General features: G+C 41.2%; 1 pseudogene; it reads left to right on the forward strand.

Moving 5' to 3' along the window:
- The first annotated feature begins 11,286 nt into the window (after nt 1-11,286).
- Nucleotides 11,287-12,963, forward strand: LOC130477001 (28S ribosomal protein S21, mitochondrial-like; annotated as a pseudogene).
- The last annotated feature ends 877 nt before the right edge of the window (nt 12,964-13,840 follow it).

The raw sequence follows: 13,840 nt of genomic DNA on the forward strand, positions 1-13,840 counted from the left end.
CAACCCCCCTCCCATTGCAACATCAGCAGATTAATGGGTCATCTGCAGAGATCCTGATATCAGTGATGACTCGTTATTCCAGCTATGCGAAGCAGCGATTCCTGGACGTTAGCAGAATCGCGCCCATTGTTTAAGATCGTTAAGCTCATCATCAAGATTCTCCTGGTTCCTCCCGGGTTGCAAAAGTCACTGGAATTAGAATAGATTTCCAAATCATCACCACCCCACCCCGGCAGCCGACCTTTAAGGTCTTTTGTCACCTTTTGTCACCTGGGAACCACAGAGGGGTAATCCAATCACCCCGCCCCCAGAGAAACAGTATATCTGGGGTCGCCCACACCCATAATGTTACCTTAGGTCTTTCCCTGGCATATTTGCTGTCACTCTGTTGGTTTGGGTTTGCGCAGACTGACCACGCTTCCCTCCCACCTCGCTGGTCGAGCCCACGGGAACCCCTCTCCCTAGCCCCTCTATTTTCTCTGTATCTTAGTCTACTGGAACTTGGGACAACTCCTCTACAGGACAGGTATTGTATAGCCCGTCATCACCTCCTGCCACATTGGCGATTGTCTCTGCACTCCTCTCTTTTGAACTCCTAGATTCTTTGTATGTTTGTGTTGCATCACTGAACACTTGAAAACATAAACCCTCTTAATTCGGAATCCATTGCCTCTGTCGTTATTCTTAAGGTCACATTTACGAACTCTGGTATACACTGGTTGCATTCCGCTTTATAAATATCATAGTTACCGATTGCTCAGCTAATTTCCCCATTTAAAGGAGCATTTCGGGTAACAGCTGGGTTCTCCATGTTTGCAGGCTCCCAAAATGTCATGGGAGCCATGGACTACACCCACATTACACTCATAGCTCCCTGGGACAAGTTACAGGCCTACCACAAATGACACTACTTCTACTTGAGTGTGCAGGCCAACTGCAACTACCAGGGCATCTTCATAGACCTTCTGACCAAGTTCCTGGGTGGCATTCATGATGCACAGATCTTCACTGTACCCGACCTCAACCACCTGCTGGCTGCTTGACAAGAGTGCAAGGGCTGGCTGCTGAGTCAGTTGCCCTACTGGAAGGATGCTAGCTTGGAGTAGGGTGAGGGCTGTGCTTCTAACCACAGGTGACTGGGGCTACCACTGGTCCCATACCTGCTCACACTGCATGCCAGGGATGAGCCAGCAGATCATGCTGCATAGAACCCAGCATATCAGACCCACAGGGTCATCACATGGGCATTTGGCCAGCAGAAAATGCAACCTCAGGGCATTGCCAAACTTTTCACTGTATGTGCCATGCTCCATGACATAAGCTGTACAGTAGCAGCTCTTGCTGCCACATTGGGAGGAATGGGAAGGCCCCCTGAACAAGGAATATGGGGGACAGGTTGCAGGAACATCCACTGATGCATCAGAATCTCCAGGGCATTGATGAGTTGCAGCAGGTCCAGGAACACATATAGCAACAGGGAATTATACACAGCGTGGCTCTCCCAATACCCCCCCCCCCAATGGTGCCTTGGCACCACTGGCCTGTGTTGTCTACCCATGGCACAGCGCTCTGGGTCCATATAGGTAGGGGCAGCTTCCTGTCCAGGGCATCAGTGCAGCTACATGCCCTAATATGGCCTGGGCTGTCTCTCTTGCCCCATGTAATGCCTCCCACTACCACCTACATGACACAGTGGTGATGGACTATGCTTTCTGCACAGCCCAGGATCCTACCCAGGAGCAGCTTTTCTCTGACAGAGAGGAGGGGACCAAGGCCACTGTAGACTCAGCGGGGTCCATGAGGGACTATAACGTTCATAGTTAAATTCATGGTTGTGTATTGCATTCTCTCTTTCATGTGGTGAGCAGAAGCTAAGCTGCCCTGCCTCGTTCAGGATCTCCTGGGGGGAAGCAAGGGTCTGTGCCACGTGGCTCACAGCTCAGAAGTGGGATGGGAAAGGTTCCAGGGTGCATTTATAAGCCTGTCCCCAAAAAGAATTACTAAGATAGTGGGTCTGGAAGACTAGGCACTATTGTCTCCAAGTGAATACTAAGGTTATCGGAGACCCACAGTGCAATCCTAAATTGGTCTGTTCGGACTCCTACTCAAATCTATTCAGTGTGGTTTACTCCCAAGAAAGTGTTCTTAGGATGGCACTGCCAGAATGGCCTTGACCAGGACCACCAAAATATGTGCAAGGTGAGTAGATAAGCACGCACCCAGGGTTAAGGAGAGCATTTACTACGGCACGATTCTAAATGATGCCTTCAGCATTCACCCATGGTAGATATAAAAAAATTCCTCATAACCTAAAACTATGCCCCTGCTCCTCAGGTTTAATAGAGGATCTCCCCCACATTTTGTTTAGTTGCTCATTTTATAACTCTATTCGTTTTAAATTAACCCAGCACATCCCAGATTTTTTAGACACAGTTGAGGGCCGAGTTAGTTTTTTAATGGCAGACGTTAATCCAAAGATCACGCTTACTGTGGCCTTTTATATCATGTTAGCTTCTAAGCAAAGGAAGAAATTTGTTGAAAATTAGAAAATTAGACCCCAAAGTTGGTATGTTTTTATGCTGGTCTTGGACCGTATTAAACTCTCTTTGTACTTTGTACTTCTTTGTACCCCAAAGCTGACACAGAAAGAATGATTTTAGGAGAACTATAACATCCAATTCAGTAACAAATATGTATATATGTAGCTGCCTGTAACATTTTAAAATTTTTACTCATGTAACTCTGGGTGTTGTGGGTTTTACATTGTGTATGGTTTTAATCTGAACATTGTTATGGTCTGTGACCAAAACGTTAATAGATTGGATTGGATTGGATTGGATTGGAGTAGATAAGCAACAACCTTAGCAGCCAATTTGGAATTTCCATTTAAAAGTTAAGCAGTAAAATTACAAAATGCTTTGGCTGGCTTCTAACAAAAGTCAGAAATCAGTGTGACATTTGATAATGTTTCCATTGCAATTATGGATGATGTGACAAATATGGCAACCATTGCTCATTTTCCTTTGATCCACAGTACTCCTTTGAGATGGACAGATTAATCACACAGAGAGAAAAAACATCCATTTTTGATGACAAACTGTTCCTGAAGGGTGGGGTCATGCATTTACAATGCTTCTGTGCAGCTATTAGTGTGCCTGAATAGCCATATTTTAAAAGTATGAATGAGTCAAGACAAACCACAATATTTGCAATGTATTTTAAGGATGCATTCAAACAATAGCAAAGAGTTGACCCTGCCACAATTCAGCCCTCTCAGCCCTCAGCTGACAGTTTCTTTATACTCTGGTGTGTCTACTGCAATACATTCAAACTGATTCGTTGTCATTAGACAATTTTATTTCTCACTTTTTACTGTAATTGTAAAGGTTACAGGAAAGTTAACTCTATGAAGAATCAATTACAACTTTCATTTTCAAATACAGTATATGAAACAGAACAGCATGATGGTCTAAGATAGCAAAGAAGAAAACATTTACCTAGATGACTTGTCATTGTTTGCATGCTGGATCACATAGTAGAAATAAGAGATGAGACCTTGTGTTTATTTAAACCATTTTTATGCTGTTGATCAGGATCCCCAAGGCAGCAAACATAAAAACCTTAAACCATTCGGACATAAAATCATTCAGTAAAAACACATCATCAACCAATACCAGAACCAATGAGGAGGGCGAGTAACTGTTGTTGGGGGTACAGTAAATGAAAAAAAAAAAAGGCTTCACCCACTGGCAGAAGAGATCAAAAGAGGGAGACAGATGAATCTTCCTAGGGAGAGAGTTCCAAAGTTTTGGTGCCACAACCAACAAAGCCTTATGTGACAGCTTTGGGGTCTATATCTTCCTACTTTAAGTCTAGGTAAAAGCTAGTTAAATCTAGTGAACGGCCCTACTGGCTTCTGTAAATATTTTAAAGGTAGTTATCAATCTACACGCACATGCAAATCTAGACTTGCACAAACAGTATTAAATAAAAAGTGAATAGACATTTAAAATGACGAATTCACATTAATCAGAAGCAAGAATTGATTTGCCCACTTGGGGGACAATATGCTCTATACACATAATCATTAACCTCTGTCTCAGAAATGCCAAATTAGTATCTGTTTTACAGATGGCTTGTGCTAGGTGGACAGCTGTACATTAAGAGTTGGAGTAAGCCCACCAACAGGATTTCCATATGGTCATTAATCACTACTGAGTTAATTCACATTTAAGTCAATGACCTTGATGTAAAACATCCTGACTCTATAATGGAACAAATAAGGCAAAGAGACTTTTTTTTAGGATGTTGGTGTGTCTGAGCATTCTATCCTCTCACACATGGACATTTGTTGTGTATGGATCTATACAAAGTAAATAGGTGTTAGCTGTGGAGGAAAGATTATGTATATATGGGAAAATTTCTAAGTTGTATTTTTTTCCACCTGGAAGAGAAAGATAAAATCTAGTTCTACTATAGATATATAATAGTTGCCACTGGGTCAGAGATATGTTTCCTTAAATATCACAAGCAGCTGGTCAAGCTGTGGTGGTGGTAGGATCCACAGGGTGGATTTGCTGTGTATGCCAGAGTAATTACTACTGTCTACAGTGGTAGTGATTATTTCAATTTAACAGTAACAATATTTTGTCATGCAAACACATCTTGTGCTGGTTGCTAGAATGGCCTAAAACCTTGACCCTGAACACTCCTTGAATTCTTCTGTCGAATTTATTAAAAGTTATACCTTCCCAGTAATAATGTGCATAAGTCTCTGTTTTTTCCAGAGGCATCTAAAAACTTACTGCTGGATCCCAACCAGAGAGTTATGAACCAGAGCTGAGATGTCCTTCTTCAGAATATAGCTATGGCTGAGAATACAGTATCATATTACCCTAGCAGGGTCAAAAACAAAGTATATTTTTGTGTTTGGAAATTCCAACATGAACCAAATTAAAACCAAAATAAGTGAACTTTGCTGAAGATAACATATTTTAAAATTCCCTGGGTTGTAAAATTATCTTTTAAAATGGATTGGTTTGGAAGGGCATGGGGGAGACAGTATATGTATTTTTTCAGTATTTCAGAACTTTTTTTATTCCAATGTTTAGGAGGGAATACAACCATAGTGCGGAATAAATTGGTTGTTCATGATTACATTCACAAAAAGAATTTCTATAGAGTTTATTCATGTAATGCAGCATCCTAAAGGAAGAATGTATTTCTTGTCATTATTGTGTGTGTGTTAAGTGCCGTCAAGTCGCTTCCAACTCATGGAGACCCTGTGAATCAATGTCCTCCTGTCATTATTAGCCAACATTTATCTATCAATAGTATGCTAGATGCTGTTTGTATTTTCACATAAACTAATTTAAAGGGCAAAATATAGGTCTAATTAAATCAGATATAAATGAAGTACAGAAAAATAATATGCCACATCACAATTATTAATGTAAATTATAGTGCAGTTATTATTCAGCAATAAGCTTCACCTATCTACTAGAAAATGTGTATGACTGACATAAATTCAGCAATTTCATGAGTGTAATTTATAGACACAGTTCAACCAACATTAAGCACAACATTGTCCCATTTATTCAACTGGGGGAATTAAGTAATTATTATATCAATTCCATTGATATAATTGGGTTTCAAAGTTTTTAACTTTGACTGAATTGTAGCTGCTCCTCCCACTTTTCCCCTCCCACTTCACCAGGGTGGCCTCATTAATATGGCCATGGTGCTGTGTAGCAGGTGCACTGCTGAGTATCCGGCACCCGTGATCAGCCCCATGTTCCTGGGATGATACCCCCATCTGTCTGGGCTGTGTCTTCATGCATTTGTGCTGACATTTGGGCATGAAGGTGCATTGCTGAGGACTCCAACACAGTCACATCCCTGGTGATCCCACTCAAGGGGCATTTGCATGGTCCCTGGCCTGTATGATATCTCCTTAGGGAACGGTCCAGTAGTGCTGCTGTTGCACCAGCAGACTGAGGCCTTCTCCATGATGACCCTCAGGATTACACTGTCAGTGTTGGATGACAATAATAAAACTTGTCATACGCTTTAAGTTGACTTGCTTTTAACCATTAACTGATGACAGTATGTCAACGTTGTCTTAGTTATAGCTTTCTATGAACTTCCTAAGCATCGCTTTGGATTTCAATGCTTCTGTCTTTATTGCCTTTATTGATGCCTTGACTATTGATTGGGACACATGCTGGTCAGCAATCTTAAAATAGCACTGAAATACTGAAACTGAGTTTTACCAACAGAATATAAGTTTCTGATTATGCATTCCTAAGCAGTTACATCTTTCTACACCCAATGACTTCAATGAAGTTAGAAGGCTGTTACTCTGCTTTGGATTGTACTGTGTATCATTCCTTCATATCATGTAGAACTGTCATAATCTTTCTTCATTAATTCATTCATTTAACAATTTGGAATTTCCATTAGATAATTGTCATTAGAATCTTAGCTGTAGTATTCAAAATCCAGTGTAATTCCCATACTCACCAATGAGGAAGGCTGATGTTAGCGACCATACCAGCATATGTTTCATTCAGCAAAAAAAATCTGACATTTGAGACAGCATGTCAGATATCTATGGCATGCATTCTGCAAAAATATGACTAAACAAAAGCAATCAGGAAATGAAGTGTTCCTTTTGGAACCTTGAGAATCGGTGACATAGTTGTATACTGCATTGTGAATGTGGGGAAAATATATTACCTTGGCTGCTACACAAGGGTATATTGCAAAGGAAATAGTGCATGTCAGGAAGTATTTCTTTCTTATTTTTCTCCATTCAAACAGCTGTCATTGCTGGCTTCTTCTTGTTGGCACACTGACACCATTCAAAGTAGTATGACTGCTGATTGCTTAAACATGTTGCAATATGATGTTACCAGGAAATAATCATAAAATATGTCAGTTTTTGTATTTTATATTTGATAATAGTAATAATCATTATCACACTCAAGAAGTAGTGATGCATTAACATGTTTGGGATTGAGAAGACCACACTGGGGTCACATATCTTGGCTACTTACCAGCCAGCATCAATGTCAATAAGAGCAGATGTGCTGGATCAGACCAGAGGTCTATCTAGTGAAGCATCCTGTTTCATATAGTAGTCAACTAGATGACTCTGGAAGGTCTACAAGCAGGGAGCGGAGGCTAAAATCTTCCAGGGACATCTTTGTTGTTGCCCCCCTAACATTGTGGAAATGATACACAGAGCAATCCCAAGCAGAATTTATTCCCTTTGAACATGGAAGTTCTGTGTAGTTTTTACTGTGTGCAAAATGAGGATGCGTATGGTAGTCACACATCCATGTGAAAGAGGCCAGCTTCTTACTTAGATCCAAATTCATGCTCGGGAAGCAAATAATAAGACAAACTTCTCTTCCACTATTTCTCACTCCTGTTCTAAGGGAGCTGGAATTTAGCAGAATAATCAGAGATAGTTTAATGAGTAGGGAACAGTTGAATTACCATTCAGGTGTGTTATAGCACAAAACACTAGGAAGCACACAATGCACATAAACACTCACAACATCAAAACCTGTGTGCAATATGTAACTCAAGGAAGGAGAGGACACAAGAGAAAGAGAGAGAGAACAACAAAAAGGAGAACAAAAGGAGAACAACAAAAAGATATTGAATGTCATATTCTGCATTTAGATGTTTATGGGAAGACAAATGTCCTGGCAGCTGAACATAGAAGTGTACTTCAGATCGACATAAAAATCAGGAGGATTTGTAGTTCCAGGTGGGAAGGTTGGTGAGGGAGCCAAGTCTAAGACCAGGCACATATGAGATTAATTTTAATGAGAATATTTTGATCAATTGAGGAATTTGCCCATTCCTACTGACTCCATAGTTTCCATATCAAATAATATAAATGATGGAGCCTTCCTAATTTAAAATAGTGTTAGCATTTTTGGTGTTTTTAAGTCCAGCATGAAAAGAAAGCAGTGTACTTTTCAAAGGCTTACAAGTAGGGCTGTTGAAAATAAAAAAATTCGGTATAGTTTGGATTCGGCCGAATTCGGCCCGTCTGGATTCGGTACACGCCGAAGTCCGAACTCCCCCGATTCGGATCCGTTAAATTCAGCGAAAAATTAAAGTTCGGCAAAATATTCGGCCGAATATTGCCATTTAAATTTTAAACAATCACTCTTGGCCTCCCGCGGCTGCAGGGGGGGGGGGGTTTAGAGCTGGACGTTCAAAACTTTCATCGTTGCTTCTTGTGACCCTTATTGAAAGGACCGCCAACTTTGGTGACGATGGGGTCCTAGGGAGGCGAGATATGGATCCCGGAAGCCCTCCCCCAATTGCCCATCGCAAAGCATAGACCGTCCCTGACTCGACTCGGCTGCATTTGCACATTCAAATGATGCAATGCAATACATTGGACTGAGAGAGCCCACGCAATTCACAAACTGCATGCTGGGGTGAAGCACGAAATATAAGCATTTCACCCATGGCAGCTCCGCGGGCTGGAGGAAGTAATCCTCCTCGCACCTCCGCATGGAGACCGCTCGCCCTTCTCAAGCCAACCTGGGGGGGGGGAGGGCTAGGGCGGACCGTGGAACCCCAAGCAAAGCAACCACCCGCACAACTCAAAGACCACAAGACAACCAAAAGCCAAAAGCGCTGGATGAACTCAAGTGGCACCCAAGCACCGGGGGGTGGGGGGTGGGATGGGAACGCGGGAGCCCCGGCGGCGAGAGGGTTCTCCTCGCACCTCCGCATGGAGACCGCTCGCCCTTCTCAAGCCAACCTGGGGGGGGGAAGGCTAGGGCGGACCGTGGAACCCCAAGCAAAGCAACCACCCGCACAACTCAAAGACCACAAGACAACCAAAAGCCAAAAGCGCTGGATGAACTCAAGTGGCACCCAAGCACTGGGGGGGTGGGGGGTGGGATGGGAACGCGGGAGCCCCGGCGGCGAGAGGGTCCTCCTCGCACCTCCGCACGGAGACCGCTCGCCCTTCTCAAGCCAACCTGGGGGGGGGGGCTGGACTGTGGAACCCCAAGCAAACCAACCACCTGCACAACACAAACACCGCAAAACACCCTCAAACCAGTTCCAACTGATGAACTCGGGTGGATCTCTCAACCGCACCAATTCTGCTGGCTGGATCTCTCGCCACCAAAATGGAAGACAGTGGGGAAGGGAGGGATGGGCGGGCATTTTTAACTTTCTCTTGGCCAGTTCAAAACTTCAAATCAATGCTCTGATTGGCCATGAGAAGAATCTGCTGGGCTACCATTGGCCGCGGGAGAAAGCAGATTGCCAACGGGCGGATCAGCTCCTGCGCATGCGTCTCCGCCGAACCACCGAATTCGCCAAGTTTACTTGCCGAACTCGCTGAACATGAAGAGTTCGGCCTCCCGGATTTCTCCCATTTTGGAGTTCGGATCCGTCCGAACAGAAAAGCGCAGAATCAAGGAAAATTCGGTTGATTTTCAGTTCGGGCTGAACCGAATCAACAGCCCTACTTACAAGTATTTACTGTGGTTTGTGTGCTTGAAGTTTCAATTATCAGTTTAAGAAGAACATGCTGACTGTTTTGGAAGAATGTTTTGTGTCAGTGGAAAACTTCTTAGGAATAGTTTGGAAACTGCATCTCCCCCCCTTTTTTTTGTAAGACAACAGAATTTTTAACTTATTATACAAGCTGTGGAATTTTTTCCCTTCTGCTTCCTTGCCAGGTAATTATTAGCAAACCCTGGTCAATAAATGTTGCTAGGTAAGCAGCTAGTGATTTTCTTAATGTGTGAGAGAATGGAACACAGACAGATTTGGGAATTCATTTGCTTGGGTGTGTGCTTCAAGTGCGAGAAAATGGAATACAGAAGAAGTATTGTGAGACACTAGGTTCTGGGAGGGGGGAATTTAGCATTCCCTAACATATAAAAACTATTGACTTGTAAGTGAAGCAGTAAGCACAAACTAGACTGTCTATAACGTACTACACAATTTAAGTTCACATTGAGCAGAAGTGTTAGACCTGTCTGCAGAATTCGATGTTGCGTCTTTCAGTTTAAAGAGGATGGTGGAAATATGTTAAAATGGCACAAGGAGCAATTTAGTCAGGAAGCTCAGTGTATTACAGTGTTAGAATAGAAAAATGTGAAATTTTCAGTATTATGTTAATTCTAAGTTGTGGTATGCTTATATTGGCTGAGAAAAAGTTGTATGTGTTTTATTGGCTGAGAAAAAGTAATCTCAAAACAAATTACAATGACCCACAAGACTCTTAGCCAAAGTGTGTTAAAATAATCAAGAATCTTTCAGCTGATTGTCCCAAGAGATTCAGCATGCAGTCTTCATGTAAAATTCGATAAATGGTAATAGGACGTAATTCTTGGTCTTTATCTTCTCTTGCTTGTATAATGTTCCTTTTATTCTTTTGTTTTGCACTGGAGGTGTATGTGGTTTTCCTAGATTCAATTTACAATTTTGAATTAACGGTGCTTGGTGTATCATAGGGATACTATGAGAATAGAGAGATTAGGAATATTATGTCTTCCCTGATAAAAGCTTTGGTGTACTCTTTTGATTAACTGAAGTTCTTGGGATTATATTGGTAACTAAAATCACTTTCCAGTGCTTCTACCTGGGAAGTGAGGGAGGAGGATTGAGGCCAATGTATTTGATTCAGAATAACACTATGTTTCAACATATGCAGACACCAACCTTTAATATCCCATCGGTCTCTGCAGCTTCTTACTTTGTATCCTGGTATTAAACCAAGACACACATAGTTCAATATATTGTAAGAAGAAGATGAGTTCACAGTTGCTTGGCCTGTGCAGCTTGACATGCCTTGTCCCACATATGGGGTGCATTGACATGATGTTCCAGCAGCCGCAAGATGATCCCTGAGAAGCAAAGTGGAGGATACTAATAGCAACAGGAAAGCAAAGGCAGACATTTGATCTTTTTCTCCTGCCAGCTCCCTTTAGTACCATTGTTCGGGGTGAGGGGGAGGAAAATTATCTTGTGATCATATGATAATGCATATGCGTGAACCAGTTCCAGTAATAAGCAAGGACAAAACTTCACACAAAATAGCCTGTAGCAGTTTGAAAGGCAAACTATGGTTCCATTATGACACAGGAGGCAAATCAACAAGGAAATGAAAATGCTTATGGATTCTCTGTAATACAGCTAGAAAAACAACATGAAAAAATACACACTTGAATGAAAAATAGTTTGGAGCGCTTATCAAGGCTCCAGCTTTCTGTTTGGTGGGGAGGGGGAACCATGAATGCAGATGAAATGGAAAACAGAGTAGGTTGGAGCTAAACATTGAAAGCCAAAGGAAAAAACCAACAACAACTGAGCACAGATTTCGACCTCAACATTTGAAAAGGCAATATAAATCAAATGTACCTGAAGCAAATTCTAGGCTTGGTAGTTGGTTATCATCAGTAATTTTCTAATTGACAGATTGGCTGTCATAATGCTATAAATGGCAGAGCTTAAGGGTCTGGTTTCACCTTTTAAATTTTGATCCAAATGATGTTGATATAAAAAAATCTTGCTAGTATAAATCCAAACCAGCACAGCTAACATACAGCATCAGAGGATAGTAGAGATGTTTCTGGTGTATGGTTTTTCAATAATTCACTTTAATGGATATAGGAAGTCGGCTGCTAGAAAGAATTCACAACAGACAGATGCATGAATATATGCCCCCCAGTACCGAATGTTTAAATTGATGCGAGAGCTGGCGGATTGTGCCATCATCCAGGAATGACCACCAGAACCACTAGAGCTTATAGAAATGCAGTTGTTTATTTGCAGTGCTATATACACACTCTCTCCACCTTAACGCCCGACACAGACTCACAGAGTCTTACACTTATATACAATGCCACCTCCAGGCATCAATTAGCAGTACATGCTTAGTCACTTTCCAGGTGCAACACCACACCTCAGCCTCTGGCCTCAACTGGATCTGGCCAGTATAATCAGGCCTCCTAGGGGCTTTCCAGGCCATTGCATCAGCCTATGATTGACAGTTAGATCCCTGCCATCTAAGTCTGCCTGTCACAGCTAATATGACAGCCTTGCATATTCCAACATAAATATCAATATGGCTCTGTTTTGAGGAAAGCTCAGATAGCTTTAGATAGAAGGCTTCAAAATATCTCAGAGCATCTATGGTACTGCATTTGACTCAAAGATTTGCCACAATATTTGTTTTGCTGCCTATAAGAGAAAGTGTGAAGATTTAAATTCATGTTTGCATTGTTGAAAAGACAATTTGATTAAATTTGGAAAGGGGATATTATTCTGGTGAATAATAAGGAAACCCAGAAAACTCTAATTTTGCCAAGTGAAACAGAATGTTTGAATATTATTTGGGGGAATTGTCTTTAATGGCTTAATATTCATGATGGAACCGTATGGGTTATGGAACTGTATGTGTTATATATTGTATGGGTTATACACCCAACCCCCTTTAGATTTTTAATCTCCATACAACCTCTAAGGTTTATACTAGTTACAGTTCATTTCGTTATGTCTGAAATAGCAGATTTGGTACCATGGAATGATGGTGTTACAGCTGTATAATAAAGAGATTTCCAAATCTCATTCTTTAGCCTATTTCTTCCACTTTCTGCTTCCTAACTCTATTTTTTTATTTCCTCCTTTTTTCTTCTTAGGAAGCTTACACATAATGAGTCACTTAAAATTCATCATCTGGACAGTAATTGTCCTAGATGGGAATGTGAAGGCCACTTCCAGATAGCTCAATGGAATCTTAACTATGAACAGAAACTCTAATGGAGACTGTAGTGTCTGTATTATGAAAAACAAAAGAAGGAGCAGGAAGCCAGGTAAAGTAACTTTCAGAAAATTTATAACAAGAAAATGGCTTCGAAGATGAGCTTCCTCATATGAAAGAATGATGTGGAACCTTGGCTTCATTGATAAATGTGAAGGGTTCCAAAAATGGCAATTTCTGCAAAACCAAGTTTAATTCTCTTAACGTTTTGTTCAACACAGTGGAGGGCATTGGGTCTCACTCTGTTTCTTTATTGGTATCTTTCTAGAGCAGGCGTCCAGTCGTCATTTTGGATCCAAAATAGTTGCACATGTGAATAACATATTGACTTGTTTTGTTAACACATAAGCTCTCTGTTCTAATTCTGCCTTGAGGACCTTCATGTGCAATTTCTGTCTGGTATCTGAATGAATAAACCAGTTGCATGTGTTTGACTTTTGCCTGCAAGAGAATCTGGAATGACACAGTGTGGGAAGATGTGGATATCAGGCTTTGTACTAAAATACATTTTAAAGATGAGTAGAACTTTATGTAAAACTGATTTTACAGGGATCAATAAGAGCCAAGATGGAAATTTACAACCCTTAGCTAACAGCTGGATTTTAAGTTCAGATCAGGGATTTCCACTCCAGAAAGTATCAAAATCTTGTAGAGTGTTTCAAAAGATTTACAAGGCCAGACAGCCAAAATGGCAGAAAACTTCTAATAAAAGGGCACGTTCTGTTTGAATGATGAGTGGCATAAAAAATATATAAGGGCATGTTTTATTGTATTGATGGTTGTATTTCTGTGCTTTTCTCTTATATCTGTGATTGACTAAGCATAATCTTTATGGCTTCTCTACCTATATTATACTTTACTTTTTATTTTGTTCAGTTCCATCTTCAAGAAAGCACCCTTTATTAAGGTGCAAAGGCTTTCTTTGAAAAGCCTGGAAGCCACAGAAGATTGATTCAGGATGAATGATGTATTCATTTGTTTGTGCATTTGTTTGTTTGTTTTTGCCAAGAGGCCTTTTTAAGG

This window comes from Euleptes europaea, chromosome 4 (assembly GCF_029931775.1).
Source record: "Euleptes europaea isolate rEulEur1 chromosome 4, rEulEur1.hap1, whole genome shotgun sequence".
NCBI classification, from domain to species: domain Eukaryota; kingdom Metazoa; phylum Chordata; class Lepidosauria; order Squamata; family Sphaerodactylidae; genus Euleptes; species Euleptes europaea.